This window comes from Cupressus sempervirens, chromosome 6 (genome assembly GCF_028749045.1).
Source record: "Cupressus sempervirens isolate cs-2001-9-10 chromosome 6, ASM2874904v1, whole genome shotgun sequence".
Classification (NCBI taxonomy): domain Eukaryota; kingdom Viridiplantae; phylum Streptophyta; class Pinopsida; order Cupressales; family Cupressaceae; genus Cupressus; species Cupressus sempervirens.
Window position 1 is genome coordinate 217,949,835 of NC_143123.1, and position 18,495 is coordinate 217,968,329.

Here is an 18,495-nt window from a genome sequence, read left to right on the forward strand (position 1 = left end):
TATTTTATTTTAGTAGTGTGTAGATTCTTCATCTCATTCGAAATCAAAATGAACAAACAAAGGCCCCCTTGTGAACAATCACATTATCTTTAATTGAATAGATTCTAGTAGGTCGCAAGATAATCCAAAACCTTGGAATAGATTCATAAGATCAGTTTTTCAAGAGAGGAATTCACAATTCCAATCGTTTAGCATTGTGCATAATGATAGCTCAACAAGATCATAAAAGAAAATCATTAGCTTTGTGAAGCTATGAAGCAATGCTAGGTGTAAGATCATAAAGGTAAAACTTAAAGCTTTTGAAGCTATGATGAAGAAAAGTAATATCCAACATATAATTAAGAATCAGAGGAAGAAATTAAAGCAACAAATTCTAAGGTCATGACAAGAGCTAGTTGAACGTGATTGAGAGATTGTAAGGTAAGAAAAGTTGAAGCTTGATGCTATGTCAAAGTGTGATCATATGATTGTAAGGTTTTGTGTGCAAGGGCATGAAGTTATGAAGTGGCTAAGTTAGCTACAATCCAAATATCATAAAGAAAAACAAGGTGAGATCTAGTGTTATGCATGCTATAATCATAAGATTGTATGAGCTAAGATATATGTTGGTGATGCTACAAGAAGGTTTATAAACTATTGAGCATAAGATTATAGCTAAGGAGAAGATATCACATTTGTTGTGCCAATCTTAAGGTAAAGTATTGATTGTATGATCCTAAGAGACACAAAAGAAAACCTCGATCATAAGATAGGGAAGTGATCATTAGATTGCAAAGGCCAAATTCCTTGCCTAAGATAATATGAAGGGTTTTATTTCTAAGAGAGTCATAAGATCATAAGAACCCTAAAATAAGACATGAAAGCACTTTTTCCCTTTTATAAGCTAGAAAAGTGACTTTAATTCTCGACTAATGAAGTTTGAGTAAAGTATAAGGAAATTTGAGATGGATAGTTATGTTGATGCTCCACTAAGGTGATAAAGAACACTTAATTTATAGATTGAGAATGCATGAAATTCAATAATTTATAGATTGAGCATGCATGAAATTCAATGCATAGTGTTCATTGATGAAGTACATATAGGATACAAACATTCTCTAAGCTAGGAATAGGTTACTATTTGCAGAAAGAGAGGATTTCTAGCAGTTATAGAGCCTTCAATGAGAAGGATTTATTGTTTTCAGTACTATTTGTAGATTTTTAGGATTTTAACTTACAACCAAAATGTCAGAGATTCAAGCCACATATATGGAAGTTGCAGAGACTTCAACTTCCAAAGGAGGGAAAGCAACTAGGAAAAGAAAACCAAATAGATTTGTAGATGAATGCATCCATTTGTTTTCAGAATCCTCAAATGCCATCTTTGCAAATGATCATGATTTTTGAGAACCTTATGCATTATGTAGAGATGCTATATGCCCTGGTGTCAATGGGTATGAGTTATTTAGGTATTTCTAGCATAATAAAAAAGATAAAATCCCTATGTGTAATCCATGGAGGAACAATTTGATAAAGCTCATCTTTCCAAAGGTATTTGTGGATTTTGATTTGGTAAAGTGCTTATTAGGTCATATAATCTAGCTACCAAATCATTCCATAAACATAATGGCATTATTCTATGCACATTGTATCATGCTTCTTATATTGAAGCCTTTGGATTGTATGGTGCAATGAGCGAACCATTGGACCTAGTTAACATTCAAGAAAAGTTTGAGAGGAATACTAAGGCTTACATAGTGAAATCCATGTTGCAACACATCCCAATGGACCTCAAGAAGGTTAGGGACTATCCAAAGAAAGTAGTGAAGATGATGCCTCTAGAGAAGTTCAAGAATTATTTTGTGAAGACAATATATGGTGTCCACAAGGTGGTAGGAAACGATGGATTTGATATGGTGTATGGAGCAAAGTATATTGTGGGTAGGGTTGCACATGAATCATATCATGGTTGAGAATATGATTATGTAGATTATATTCTAGAGAAGATGAAAGAAAACATTAGGTTGGCAGAGAGTGGAGAGATGGGAAATTTCAAATTCCATCATTACTTATTATTTATACACTTGATCTTATAAAAGAATGAGGGGTATGTTAGCTCAAACTTTATTGATCAAACATCTAATGCTAATGGAGAGCTGCCAATGTAGCTGCAGACATGGGTATGGGACATATTCTATCACTACTCTGACTCTGTTTTTGTTTTCAATAATTTTAGTTTTTTTATTATGAAAATGTTAGACCTTAGTTACTAGAGGGCTCCTAAAATATTGAAAAGTCTTTTAAGACCAGCTCTCCTTGCTAAAAATAAGAGGTTAGATCACAATTGGGGAGACATTTTCTTGTTCCTAATTTTTTCCCCTGATGCGAGTCTATTGTTGTCATCAACAACCTCACATATTGCCCAAATATATCACTCCTAGACTGGTCATCATTAAATTCATTTGATAGTTATTCATGGTTAATAGAGAATACCTAGGACATAGGGTGCATAGAGGCACATTTTTGTGTAGATGTTTTAGGATAGGAGACTTTTTTCAATTATAAAAGAATCCTTAGATCAAATCCATTCTTTCCTCCATCATTTTAACTTGTCAGCTACTCCCTATAGAATCTATGACCCAAAAAATTGGATGAAGAAAACCTTGAAAGAAATTAGAAATCATGTGTTTCCCAATACCAAAAAATTATCACACAATGATCTGATTCCAAAAATTGTAGCTGAGGAGGGTGCTAACAAGTTATCCATGTTTGATGATGTTTTGAGGGTTGAAATGGAGCTAAAAAGGGTAGATCCAAAATTTAAAGGTTTTTATATGGATATCCCTTATCTAAAAAGAATAAAGAAGATGGCACACAAATGCCTAAAGGGTGATTTGGAGAAGAGGAAAGGGTAAACTCTTATAGCATAGAGCTAGATGTAACTCTGGAAATTAAAGAGGATGATTCTACTAAAGCATCATGGGTTACGAAGGATAACAAGAGAAAGAATGTGGTCCACATACCTAAAAGGGTAAAATAGACAAAACTATATATATAAATATATATAAATAAATATATACATACAATAGGGTCAATACAACAAAGAATTCTCTGACTGACTTAGATTTGGCAACAACAAGATTGGATGAGAAGATCATTTGAACTCAACAATTTACAGAGGATGATGAATTCATCAAAACCACATAGTTTAAAAGATTCCTCTATAAAATATAACAAAGTGAATTGGTCTTGAAGATGAAGCTAGGAGAATCAGATGAGGAGAAGCAAGAACTCATTGACAAGCTTTATGCCTATGATACAGAAAGTGAAGTGATGCCTCCTAGAGAGCCTAGGGATAGTATCCTTCTAGTGCCTAGCTAGGATCTAGAGCAAGCTTTGATGCTTGACTAGATAAGAAGAAAAGAGAATGCTATTTCTTATGAAGCATATAGAGCTGATGGACTTCAAAGGGGATAAGGTTTTAACATTGATTCCAAGTCTCTAGAAGTGAGGAGCATGGATCCTACAATTAATAAGCCAAAATTAATGGATGTGTAAAGCATAGATTAGGGAAATATGATAGTCTGGACCAGTAGGTTACCTTAGGTAGAAAAATTTCCAAGGTAATAAAACATTTCTCATTTATGAATGAGGCCAAAGTGGAGGATATAGAAACAAGACTAGCTAGAACATTCCATGACTACATAGATATCAAGAAACTCTATGAAAAAGAGCTTAGGAAGAGCCATGTGTATAAACATAGAATAGATGAGTTGGAAGCCAAAGCTCAAGGGTTAGAATCATAAGTTGTATCTTTGAAAGAGTAACTAACTAATGTAGATCATAGTAGGGTGTAGGGCATCCAGGAAAAACTAGCTTGGGTTACAATAGAAACAAATACTTAGATAGAAGAGCTAGAGTTAGGGGAAACAAAAGAGATAGAATCTAGAAGGATGGGCATTGATGCTCTATCTCCACAACAAGCTGGTGAGGTAAGGACAACTATCTTGAAAATTATGGTAGGCCACAGAGTAGAAACTCTAAAGGAGATTCCTCAACATGCTCTTACTATTTATATTTCTTTAATAGATGCCGAGAATGTTTGCAATGAAGCACTTGCATGGCTATCACCCACTTTAAATCTATAGGGACCATATGTATAATTTTTGGAGATGCTAATCATGTTGATGGAAAAGAAGCCAGGTCTGCTTGATAAAATCATCACAATAAAAGAAGGATTGGACATAGTGAGAGAACTAATATGCTTCTTTACTTGCAAGTTGTATATTATACAAGGTAAGATGAAAATATTATCATAGGGGATTGAGCCTTGCATTCCTCCAATTTTGGATGCTAACAATAAATTGAAAGATTGATAGGATTGGTTAGATTCTTTTGACTTAGTACTAACTCAAGCAAGCATGACAATTTTTTTTGAAGATGGCAGTGATGTTTAGATTAAGGTAAAAATAGGTTTTGAAGGGACCTAAAACCCTTAATAGAAAAGCAAAAGATAAACCATTAAGCACAACTAGGTTTTACAAGGGCCTTAAACCTACAGTTTAAAAGTTACGAAATCAAGTTTTATAGGGACCTGAAACCGAAAAATAAGACCATAAAATGAGACCAAGTTTTACAAGGACCTGGAACCTAGTTTTTGAACAAAAGGATAAAAAACTAGATAAAAAACCTAGACCAGAGACTAGTTACTGGAACCACTAACAAAACAAAGACTAGTTACTAGAAAAATCACTAGCTACTATTGCAACTCTTTGATCATTTTCACCACCTCCTTGCCTACCTCCACAATGATTTGGATGGTATCAATAGTAGATCCCCCAGTTATCTTAGCCACCTTATTTCTTGAGCTCTATCTTGTTCTTTTGCTAGGTCCACCAGGAGACATGATTTCCTCATTATTTCTCTTCCCTAAGCTGGCAGTAGCTACAAAATGCTTGAAGTGGCCTACTCCATCTTGTGGCCACTCTCTTTTATTAGAAGATGTAGTTTATGTTCATATTCCTTTAGCTTATCTGGGATATTACCAACTTGAACTTCCATTTGAATGATCTTAGCATGGTTAGCTTCTTGGTCTTATTGCATCTTTCCTATTTTTATTTTCAAATTCATTAACTCATTGTACATCTAGGAGTCACCTTGGAGAGAGGAGTCAGGCTTAAGCTTAGCAGTGTGAAGGAAAGAAAGTATTGTGTCCTTACTAGTAGAATCATCCTTCTCCTTCCTTGTTTCTTCCTCACTAGTAGACTCATCCTTCTCTTTCCCCATATCTTCCTCTACATTCATAGCACCCTTACTAGTGAGGACCTCCTTTTCCCTCACCATTTCTTCCTCCAAATTTTCCTCCCTCACTCCTTGGGTTTTCTCACTTTGGTTTTTATTGTCCTCTCCAACATTTTCTAACCCTATATTTTTATCATTACTTTCCTCAACCTCATCCTTACTAGTCTCACCCTTGCTGCCAGGGTAACCCTCTAGATTTGAATTCAGGTCTCCCACATCTGTATTCTCCTCATTCTCCATATTCTTATCATCATTATTGTTTGAATTGTCAAACTTAGTAATCTCCTCTGCATTTTTCTAAGGTGTTTCTTGCTTCATACTCCTCTTTCTCACACTAATCCCTTCCTCATCCTTACTCTTCCTAAAGTAGGTTTCACTAATAGAGCCCTTCTTTTTCTTAGAGGGAGGGGAAGAAATAATAGCCTTGCTCTTATAGTAACTCTCAATTAAAAGGATTAGCCCTTCATGTAAAATTGAATGGGGCTCTTTTTTCCTATGGGCTTGAAGGCTTTAAAGCAAAGAAAATCTTAGATAAAAATAAAATGAGATCCTATCCTTATACTGAAAATGATTTAGGAACACGAAATGAAATTTTTGAACACGCTTTGCCCTACCATCTAAAATGAAATACTCATGGATACAAGAGAGAAAGATCCTACTAGATAACTTTTATTTGACCTAGCTCATAAAGTCACCATTATTCTCCTAATTCTTTTCCTCCTCTTTAGTCTTTGAAAATTTCTTAAATGTAGTGTTGGAGATATTGGTTTCCTTATTGAATTTTATGCCCTCCTTAGGTAGCCTCGTAACCTCAACAATAAAATCTTCAAACAAATGAACCGTTACCCCATGCATGGAAACCCTATCCTCGATCCAATTTTTGAAGAATGCCTTTGTGACATGTGGTTTGTAGCCATGAAGTCACTCCAGGTAAGTAGTGACATTACCCTTCTGCTGAATCTGCCAAACAAAGCCTTTGGCCTTCCATGCTTTATAGTTCTTTGGTTCCTATTTTCTCAGTTCCTTGCCCATTTTTGAAAACTTCATTTCTCTTTGAAATGCCAAATTCGAGCCAATAGGTAGATGTAAAGAATTAAGAAAAGCCAAGGTGTTCATTAAAACAACTAAGGAACTTATTAAAACACATACATGCCAAGCTAGGATAATAATCACATCTATGTACTGTCTCAAAAACATAACACTAGCTTCCATGACCCCACTTCCATTTATCATTAAATTTCTAATCTTAGCAATTTTTTCCCTCCATCGTGTGAGTTTTATCATTTTCAATAAGAGCTTTCAAATCCACGCTCCTTCTTAGGTCATCATGACATGTCATCTTGCACTCCCATTGGATAGACTAGTTAGCAATCTAGTTAGCCATAACATTTCCTTCACGGAATGAATGAGATATAAAGACTTTATCAAGTTTATCCATTAAGGATTTAATTTCCATTATACTAGCTTTGATAGACCAAGTGATCGAGCTTTTTCCTTTAAGCATATTTACAATATTCAAGGAATCTCCTTCCATCCAGAGGTACCAAAAACTAGTTTCCACTACTATACTCATCGTATACAAAGTTGTAGTAGCTTCAACTTTATGGCTGTTAGAGATGCATATAGGTATAGCAATAAAAGCTATAATATTACCTAGGTGATCCCTCAAAACCCCTCCATAGCCTACTTTTCCAGGGTTTCCTTTAGCAGCACCATGAAAATTCCCTTTAATCCATCCCATAGGAGGAGCCTTCCACTTAGTATTCATTCTTGGATCTTCTTTCTTCATATTAGAAACTTTAAAAAATATTGGATTGTAAATTTTGAAATCTTCATTACACTTTCTTTGGGACTTGAAGTTTTCCTTTATTGCCTTGACAATGTTTTGGCCAAGCACCCACTCTAACATTTCTTTATTTCTAAAGATTCTATTATTTCTTTCTTTCTAGATACCCCACTAGAGATGGGGAAGATTAATTTTCCATAGGAAATCAACATAATCATCCTTAGATGGGAAAATCTAGCTCTTAAAACAATGTCCTATATTATTTTGGTGGACCCAAGTGATATTCTAGAAATTGAGAATAGAACTCTATACTTGTTGACTATAAAAATAGTTTAAGAGCAAATGATCTCTATCTTCAGAACCTTCTTTACATAGATTGCACCTATTAACTACATTAATGCCTCTCTTATGCAAATTTTCCTGAGTTAGAATTTTATTTTGAAGCAAAATCTAATAAAGGATATTTATTTTTGGATAAGACCTTTTATCCAAGCTCTAGTCCATAAAGGGCAATTACCTTTCTCCTTAGATTTCAATACAAAGGCAACTTTGAAATGGCCACTTACATCAACACTCCATGTCATCTTATCCTCCTTAAGGGGATACAAAGAAAAGGCATTCAACATAATTTGGATATAATGAAAAACTTGATTAATATCAACAAGGCTAACCCAACTGTTATTATACCAGTAATGTCCCACAAGAGTCCCATACAATTTATTACATTTATCAATATAGGTCCTATCCTCAAATTCCTCAATTAGAGGATGATCCAATATCAAAACATCTTCCCATAATCTAACATTCTACCCATTTAAAAATTTCCATGAACATCCTTTAGTTAAGATGTTCTTAGTTCCTTGCACAACCCCCCAAATAGTAGAAGGGAAAAGAACATCATGAGATGATAGAAAAATAGATAAAGAAGGAACATTAAAAAGATACTTATGTTTCCATATAGTACTCCATTCCTTATCATCATGATACACTCTCCATCCTTGTTTGGCTAAAAGAGTTCTATTCATACTTCAAACTAACCTAATTCCCAAACCACCTTCCCTAATAGGCTTAAAAATTTGATCCCAAGCTATGAGAGCCATTCTCTTCTTTTCCTCAGTGCCAAATTAGAGAAAATTCCTTTGGATTTTATCAATAGTATTTACAATTTTTTTTGGAATTCTAAAGAGACTCAAAGCATAAGTAGGGATGCTTTAGAGATAAGCTTTAAGGAGGTTAATTTTACCAGCTTGACTCAAAAGGTTACCCTTCCATCCAACAAGCTTCTTATTAAACTTTTTAATGAGATCTTCCCAAAAAGAATCTAGAGCTTTAGGTCCCAAAGGGAGACCCAAGTAAATACAAGGAAAAGATCCTATTGAGCACCCTAGAATTTTAGCAATTTTGTTCTATCTTAAAAATAGGATATTAGTAAAAGACAAAGAGCTCTTATTGTAGTTAATCAAATAACCTAAGGAAGAAGAGTATAGGCTAAGGGATTTTTTGAGATTTCTAGCTTCCTTGACTTCAACTTTCCCCATGAAAATGGTATCATCAACAAATTGACCATGAGAACAAGTAAGAGGCTAAGAAGAAGGCTATAGACCTTTAATATCACCTTGCAAAACCAATCTCCCAATATACCTCCCCAAACAATTAGCCATAATAGTGAAAAGAATAGGGGATAAGGGGTCTCCCTATCTCAAACCCATAGAAGGGCTAAAGAATTCAAAGGAACACCATTTCACTAGAACAACAATTGAAATAGTAGAAATCAATTGAGAAATTTCCCTCACTATCTTAAGACTAAAGACAAAGGCCAAAAAATCTTAACAAGAAAAGCCCATTCCACTTTGTCATAGGCTTTTGCAATATCAATTTTTATGGTAAAACCCTAATTATTGGAGCAAGATAATGAATGAATATTCTCATAAGCAGAAATAATAGAGTTAAGAATTTTCCTACTAGGGACAAAACAATTTTGTTGAATAGTAATAAGAGATGGAAGCACCAAAAGTAGCCTTGAAGTGAGGACTTTAGAGATAATCTTATAGAAAGAATTACACAAACTTATAGGCCTGAACTAGTTTGGAGATTCTACCCCAATATTTTTAGGAATAAGTCAAGGGATGGTGGAATTGGTCTCCTTTAGAATTCTTTTTTCCCCAAAGAATTCTTTAACAACATCACATACATATTTTCTAACCAGTTCCCATGCCTTCTACAAAAAGAACATAGGAAAACCATCCAGTCCTGGAGACTTATCCCCTCCTAAGGAATATACAACCTTTAAAATTTCCTCTTCCTTTGGAATAACACCTAAGAATTCATTTTTCTCCTTAATAATTAGAGAAGGAATTACCTTTAAAAGTTCTGATCAATTATTGCAATCAATATTATAGTCAAATATCATTAGAGTGGCAAAAAAGGAGACCATCCCTTCCAAAATGTCCTTTGCCTCAGTAATCTTCAAATTACCCTTCTTGAGAAATGATATACGATTTTTAGCTCTATGCTTCAAAGTAGAAAGATGAAAAAACCTAGTATTCTTATCTCCTTCATTTAGCTAGACTAATCTAGATCTTTGCCTCCAATAAATTTCCTCTTGAGTAACAATGTCATGATACTCCACCTATTTTTCATTTTCTTCTCTAACAAGGTCAGGAGAGTATCCTTCCTTTTGTATCTTTCCTTGGATATTTTGTGACTCTTCCTTAATACTTGATTTACTCTCAAAAATATCACCAAAACATCTTTTATTCTAGATTTTAACCTCCTTTTTGACATTTCTTAATTTTGAAGCTACTCTAAAAAGAGCAGTTCCATCAACATCTATATTCCACCATTTAGCCAATTTACTCTCAAACTGTGGGTGTTGCATCCACATTTTTTCAAACCTAAAAGAAAAGTTTTTTTTTCATATTAACCCTTTCAATAGAAAAAATCAAAGGGAAATGATCCGACCCAATTTTATGTAATGCCTCTAACTTGCATACAAAATCTTTAGTCCAATAAGGAGAAACATGAGCTCTATCCAATTGAGCCTGAATACAATCATCACCTGGCATCTTATTACTCTAGGTAAACTCTAAACCATGAAGATTCAGATCCATTAAACCATCCTTATTAATGAAATCCATTAGATCCAGTCTCCCATCTAGCTAGCTCACATTACCCCACTGTTTTTCATGGTCATAAAGAGGAACATTAAAATCCCCCATGAAGATCCATTTGCCAAAGTAGTCTTTACTCTTTATATTAGATAGAGTTTCCCATACCTTTTTCCTAGAGTTCTTAATGTTTGGTGCATACATATTAACAATATACCATTCATTTTTTTGGTCAATGCTAGTAAATTTAACCTCCATGGAATGCTTACTAGCATTCAAAATAGTTCCTGAGTAGTAGGATTTCTTCCATAACATTAGATTTTCTCCTAGAGCTCCTTCTAGACTTTATTTTTTCAGCTCTCTCCTTCTCCATCTTCGTTTCTTGTAGCAAAAGAAAATCCGGCTTATGCTCCCCAAAAAAGTTCCTAACAACATCAAGTTTATGATTGCTATTCAATCCCCTAATATTCCAAGTAATAATTTTCATGTTTTTTTTAGGGGTAAAATCCAAAATAGTTTCCTATCTTCCATCAACAATATTCTGCAAACTTTCTATTTCTCTAGTTTTCCTAGAAATTTTTTGAGTTCTAACATTTGGTTTCACCTTACATTGCTGCTCCAATTTACTATTGCAAGTCTCTATTGCTTTAGGAGTTGTATTACTTTTCTTTTCCATCTTTTTCGTTTGACTCTATTTCTATTTTAGATCCTTCCCTTCCAAGTTCCTTTCCTCAATTTCAAAATCATTCTAAAATGGAACAATTTCCTTGCACAAAGGTGTCTCAAGAGGCTTAGGAATAACATTCTAGATTTCAATAGACTGGATATTTTGGGACTCCTCCAACACCATCAATCTATGTCTATGCATCAAAATTTCACCCTCCTCTATTTCCTCCATCTCAACTAGATCTTCCCATTTTGTATCATTCTTCTGATAAATGACTAATTGCTTCATCATGTCAACCATATTCTCTTTATTTTGCTCATGTGAGGTAGAATCTAACAACACCCCAACCTCCTAATTTTCACTAGTCAAGTGTTACTTTAAAGCATAATTTATCATCATACAAGTTTCCTGATTATCTAGATTCATGTTATCCTTCACACCCTTTGCAAGAGTAACTTTAGGTTTCCAAACTTTCTTTTGGGCTTTTTCTACTTTCTTTTTATCCTCCTTATTAGTTTTAGGATAGTTCTTGCTCTTGGTAGGATAGTTTTTCACCCTATGACCCTATTTTTTACAGGAAAAATAGTTATTTGGAAGATCTTCATATATAATTTCTTGTATTCTTTTTCCAAGTTTTGAAATTAGTTCCACCTTTTCAAGGAGGTGATTCAAGTTTACCACTTTTACATACAATCTTGCACTCTAAAGTTTAGATTTCAAAGTTGTACCATGATCAATTATAATTAGTTCCCCAAAGGAACCAACTATTCCCTTAAAGATATCCTCATGCCAAAATTCTAAAGGGAAGCCAAGAAGTCTAACCCAGATCAGAGTAGTTAAGAAGAAGGCATTAGATAAAATCATGTTTAGCTCCCATTTTTTAATAGTGAGATTACTTTTTCCAAACAACCATGGTCCTCCAAAAAGGACCATATTTATATCTTCCTTACATTTAAAAACACATGAAAGGAATCCATTCAACATAGGAGCTATATCAACTTCACCAAAGATAACCCATTTCCATTTCATCATATTTTTCAATGTTTCTATATCTGGTCTAGCCCCCATAAATTTTCTAACAAGAGTAAATTCTATGGAAGAGATAGAGAAATCAACAATTGGGCCTGGAGAAAATATTTGAAACTCACCTTTCTCCCAGTAAGATTTTGATATAACCAGAGGGAAAGATGATTTTCCACTAGGTTTCCTACCAAATAGGGAAGACCAAGCCCTTTGATCGCCTACCCCTTTCCATGAACTTTATGCTTTCCTCTCTTTATTCTCCTCCACGTTCTCCAAAGGAATCTTCTCATTCTCGAGTTCATAACTAGGCCTATGATTTATAGGAAAAGAATCCAAAGAGAGTTCCTGGACCCGACATCTAGTGGTACTAGCATCTGTAAATCCTATAGAGTTTGATAGATTCTCCCCATTTTGATCTTCTATCCCACTAGGATCAGTACCTCCTGCAAGATTCTCTCCTTCCAATTTCCTTCCTAATAGAGAACCATCCAATTCAAAAACAAGATGGTAGTGATGTTAGTTGATTCATTATTCAAATTTGAAATAGACTTGAATAAATTTTCATTGGAATCAAGAGCCATAATAGATGCCAATTGGACTAAGGTGATAAGGGACTTAGATAAAGTTTAGATAATTGAATGGCCCATAAAAAGGGAGATATATGTCTAGGAGGCAGTTGGAGAGATCAAGGCTCTACCGATAGGAAGTAGTGGATTTTTTACAGGTTTCTAGTTAGTAGAAGCCAAAAGGAATTAATTTAAAGGCTCCTATAGTAAGTGTCATTTTTTGATTTCATAACAAGTTCCCCAATTCTCTTTGAATGTAGAGAATGTTTTAAAGTAACATTACAGACATATCTAGCCACTTTTTTTTCCAACAAGTTTTTGACATGTATTCTCCTAGCTAAATCTTTTTGCAATCCTTCTATATAAGGATTTCCAAGATGTGGAGTGAGGGTCGAAAGTGTTTTTTCTATTTGCAGTCGATCCAATTTTTGTCAATTGTATGGTGTATTCAATCTTTTGCAAATCTAGGAATATAGTGAACATTGAATGATCAAGTCTATCAAGTTTTGAGTTATACTTCTAGTTTATACCCATACTATATTGTTTTCAAAGAATATTAAAATAAAGGAAGGTTTTTCATATCTGTGTCTCTGAGTTTTGTCTCCATTTTAAAATATCTATAATTATGGGATTAAAATGATCAAATTTCTTTCATTTTAATGCAACTTGGATAGGTTGTATATCTTTTATTGATTTCTTTTAATTCAAGGAGTTAAGTAAATTCTTTCAAGAATTGATAGGTATTCTAGTTATATGGGAGAGATATCATAAGAATGAAATTCAGGGTTAACTACTCATAAATTTAATTGCAAGGCAATTAAATAAGTCTAGAGGTATTGGGTTGACTCTGTATAACAATGGATAAGACACTGATCAATTAATTTAGTTGCAAGTTGATTATGTGTATATGGTTGCACAATACATATATAAATCAAAATTAATTTTCCATTTATGTAATGAAGAGCTAAAATTGGTGGTTTACACTTATTTGTAATAAATTTCCTTCTAAGTTATAGTTAGCTACTATAATCAAGGAGTTTATTACAAATCCAAGAAGAATATTGACCATTATTTGCTATAGGGGATAAATAAAAAAGAAGAAGTATTAGTAAGAATTTTTTTGAGGAAAATCATAGAAGAAAATAAGTCATATCAAAATCCCTAAGGTGGACCCACCTTGGCCCTGTAGAGCCTAAAGTGTAAAGAGTCTTTTTACTCTATTGAAGTTGGTCTAGATTTGAGATTAATCCTATTGAATATGGGATCTAGCTAGTCCATAGTCTTGTTTTTCTCCTCTACATCCTTGTATTGGGTTTAAAGTGACCTAATAATTCTAAAAGAAAAACACCAACAAAATGGCAACTCTATTGGGGAGTTGTGTAATGAATATTGTCATATGAGATACAATCTCTACTATTATTTATACATTTCTAGTGCCTTGTCTACAAAGTAGAATGTATTACCTAGTGTGCAATGTTAAATGTCTTCTGATTAGCCCTCTGTATCAAATTAATTTTTGAAAATTTTCCCTATGATATTTTCTAGTCTCTAAGGCCATTTTAAAATACTTTCCCTTCATAGGGTTGTGTCTTAGTAAAAGGGTTTTGTAGCTAGTGCTATTTATTTCAAATAATTCTAACCAATGGCAGATAAGAGGAAAAATACATGAGCATTTACTAAGGCCAACCCTAAAATACCAATGTACAAAAAATTACAGCATGGGGGTAGGAAGAACCAAGCTAAAAAGAAAGTACATTCTAATCCTACATGGAAGCCTAGGGGTAGTGTGTTAGCCCATTCATAGTACCAACCTGTGGTACAAGGTGAATTCTCTTCCTTAAATTTTGAATCTGAAACTACTATGTTGTTGGGAGAAATGTTCACAACCCCATTGCAAGAAGTGAGAGGTTACCATCATAAGAATGTGTCTTCTATAGTAGATATTCTTGTTAAACTAGATGTGGTGAATGAAATGAACCATAGGTGGGGATATAGGGGCAATTTAGATGTTGGATTCAATCCTAGACAAGTTCCATAGGAGGAAAGAATACTCATAAATTTCGATGACCTAGTGGATTTAGAAGCCACTTCTTTAGACGTAGAAGAATTATTTAAAAAAATAGAAGTTCATAGGAAGAGAGTTGTAGAAGAAGAAGCCAAATGTATACATTTGGAGAAAGAAAAAGATAAATTTACTTTGAATAATCTTATTGAGAGAGACAACTTTCTTAGAAGAATGGGTTCTCTGAAGGAGAAAAATAATAAGTTGGAAGAGGGATCCTCTAAACTACATCCAGATGTATTTGGGGATGTTGAAGATCAAAGATCCAAAGTCCAAGAGCAAGAGAACCTTCTTAAAGAGAAGGAGGGGCCTATCATCTCAAATGTCCAACCCTATAGGCTTGTTGAACCTAAAGTCATGGACTTAATTGTAAAACATCCTGGTAAAGGTAAATAGAAGGTTGTAGGAATATAGATCAATGAACCCCAAGTCCTTCCTAATAAATCTACAAGGCTTTTCATGTCAAAAATTAGATTTAGAAAGGTGAAGAAAGAAAATGAAGATTTAGTCAAAGATCTCGATAAGGTTGAGAATGAGGCCCAAGTTGTAGAAACTAGAAGGAATATATAGTTTATCAAATCTAATTCTACCTTAACATCTTGGATAAATCTATCCTCACAAATTATCCCATTTTTTCCTACTTATGGACCTCTATTAACTAGCCAAAACATATCATATTCAGCCCCTACCTCGTTGTTTACTACAAGTAGCTAGATACCTATTACTCAAGAATTCAAACAAACTCAAGTCCCTATACAAACTCAAGGATCTATACCAAGCACATCAACTTCTACTAGTTTTTAGAGAAGACCCATTTGTATGGAGAAGTATAAGAAAATTTCATTTGTAGGCATCCCTAGTTTTCCTCATCCTAATTCGAATGATTTGAGAGATAAGGTCATAAAAGTTTTAGGCAACAATGCCATAACTAGTAAAGAGCACATTTGGAAGTTCATTGACATGCTTAATGATAATGAGGTAGAGCATGAGGATGTAGTAATGAATTTATTTTTTCACTCTTTGATAGAGGATGCCAAAGATTGGTTTAGGAGGTTTCCTAATTACAATGTAGGCTCATGGGATGTCTTAGAGAAGGTTTTTGAAGAGCAATATGGTAACAACACCAATGCTAGTTTTATGCTGAATGAGTTTAACAACATAAAGAATAACTGAAATGAGTGTACATTTGACTTCAATGTAAGATCTTAGAAAAGGATGTATAAGTTGTTCCAAGTAATTAGACTTGGTGATGATGTATGTCTCACAAATTAATTTAATGCCTTTGATAGTAAGATGACATATACTCATAGGGACAAGGATCATAGGATGTTGGGAGATGCTTATAAGATGGCTATAAATTTTGAGAATAATAGAATAACTTCTGGTAAGTTGGGAAGAAGGGATGGCCCAAAACTATTCAATCCAAGGGGAAATAAGAAAGAAGGTGACAAATCTATTGTAGCCAAGAAACTCAAGGATGATATAATGGGTCAATTCTTAGATCTTCTTAAGAAATGGAATCCACCAACATACCATGCCAATAAGACAAATGCTAGTGATCAGTCCCAATTCAACAAAAATTATAATAAGCAACCTAGGATGTAGAATTACCCTTATAAAACATAGTGGAAGGATGGTAAACCCAATCTCAATCCTAATCAAGGTAGTAAAGATAAGGGTACACCATATCCATTAAAGAGGAATTCTATGAACATGATGGATGATGTGCTATGGTGCATTATATACTAGTCTCCTCATTCTTTTGACTATTTTGTAGTTGGTCAATCTTTTTTAGAAAATCAACAAGAAAAAAATGAAGAGGGAGAGGAGGAAGAGAACCATGAGGATGTCACATGCAATATGATAAATCTATGTGATAATGTTTGAGGATTCTGACATAGAAGATCCTAGAAATGATATTGTGAATAAGAGAAATGTATATTAGTTGCACCATCAGCAAGTGTTTTCAGATGATGAAGATCATGAAGATGGAAAAATGTGCAACATGATGTTAGAAATCATATGAACTTAAGAAAACCATTAAATGAGGACATTGATAGAATCACTACTGAGATGATAGCTCAAGTGTATAGTAATTACAATATAAGAAATACAACTATTAACAATTCTATTTGTAAGCCATCTGGTATTTCATTAATGATATTACTCATAAAATGGAAAATGAAAATAAAAAGGACAATCTAGTGACAACTAAGATCAAGGATAGAACAAAAAGTGGGAACCCAAAAAGCAAGTGTAGTTTCAAGGAGTTGAAATAGTCAAGGACAATGTACTAGAGAAGAAACCAGGTCTTGATCTCACCAAACAAGTGAAGGAACCTATTATTCAAGAGCTAGAAATTAGAGGTAATATTACCAAATCTTATACATATGATCCTATTGATAAGGTTTCTATGCCATCTCAAATCACAATCAAACTTCCCTTATCTAAGATGTTTAAGATAGAGGAACATGAAAATAGGTCTTTGTCTTGGTTGGGTGGGATAGGAAATAGTAACACTATTGAATGAGAATCATCAATAATTTAGCAAATACCACTTGTAATAAAAGACAAGGACAAAGGAGACATGTCCATAAATACGCTAGGTGTTCTTAGATAACCCCTCTACAGCTTACATAGAAGACATTGATCCTTTCTTCCTCAATTTGGTAATAAATGGTAGACTTTAAAAAAATTTCATGATTGACTTAGGAGCATCAAACATTGTTATGCCTTTCAAAGTTATGGAAGCCCTTGTCTTGGAAGTAGATACCAAATAGGGTAGATGTAGAGCAATGGATGTAAGGGAAGTGCCTATCATAAGTACAATTAATGCCTTATCTTTTGGACTAGCTGCCTACCTTGAAGTTGAATTAACTATGACTATCCTAGTAATTGATATTCCTCCACATTATGGGATGCTACTCTCTAGAAAATGGAGTGCTACAATGGGAGGTAGCCTACAATGTGACTTGTCATATGCTACATTTCACATAGTAGTTTAAGCTATCAAAATTGATAAAGAACCAAGGGTCACTCACATGTTTGAAGACATCATGGATTAAGATGCTACATATTTTTTGGATATTGAGGTTAATACTTTTAAAGCTAAACTTTTCATTCAAGAAATTGAAAAAACCATCCCCACTAATTGCACAAGAGGTAATAAGTTTTTTGGACTCACAAAACTTATGGACCATGTATTTTGATGTGGCCAATTCTAATGATAGATTAGGAGCCAAAGTAGTTTTTATATCTCCAAATAAGAACACTATTAGGTATTCATTTACTTTAAATTCTACATGTACTAAAAACATTGCAAAATATGAAGCTCTTTTATTGGGATTAAAAGTGGCAGCTAGTCATGGAATTAATAAATTACATGTTATTGGTGACTCAGAGTTAGTTGTGTCTTAGAATTAAGGAGACATATGCTTCCAAGAATAAAAGCCTAAAATAATATAGAAATGTTGTTTGGGACCAAATAGAAGCATTTGATGCCTTTGGAATTTCCTGGATGGATAGAAGTAACAATAATATGGGATGGATAGAAGTAACAAGAAGATGGCTAACTTATTGGTTAATGTACCAATCAAGCTAGATGACATATCATTTTCTGGTGTCTCTAAAATTGAGATGCATAATAGGCCTTCTACCCCTAATAATGTAGAAAATCAAAAAGTGTTCCAAGATGATAAAGATATCTTGAAATTTATTCTTAATGAGGATAAGTATCATGACCAAGTGTTGGACTACAGTGCTTTGGTAGAAATAGTAGATGGAAAGAGAATGATCTTTGGCCAAGAAATCCTATAGTTAAAAATAAATAAGGTACCTAAAGGATTAGTGGTACTTGAAAGTGTCTTTGATAACCAAGACAAAATGCATTTAGACACGGAAGATAAGAAGCCATAGGATCTTGAAGAGATCAATACGTGCACTATCAAATTTCCTAAAAAGGTATATATTGGTATGACTATATCCCTTGCAATTAGGAAGTCTTT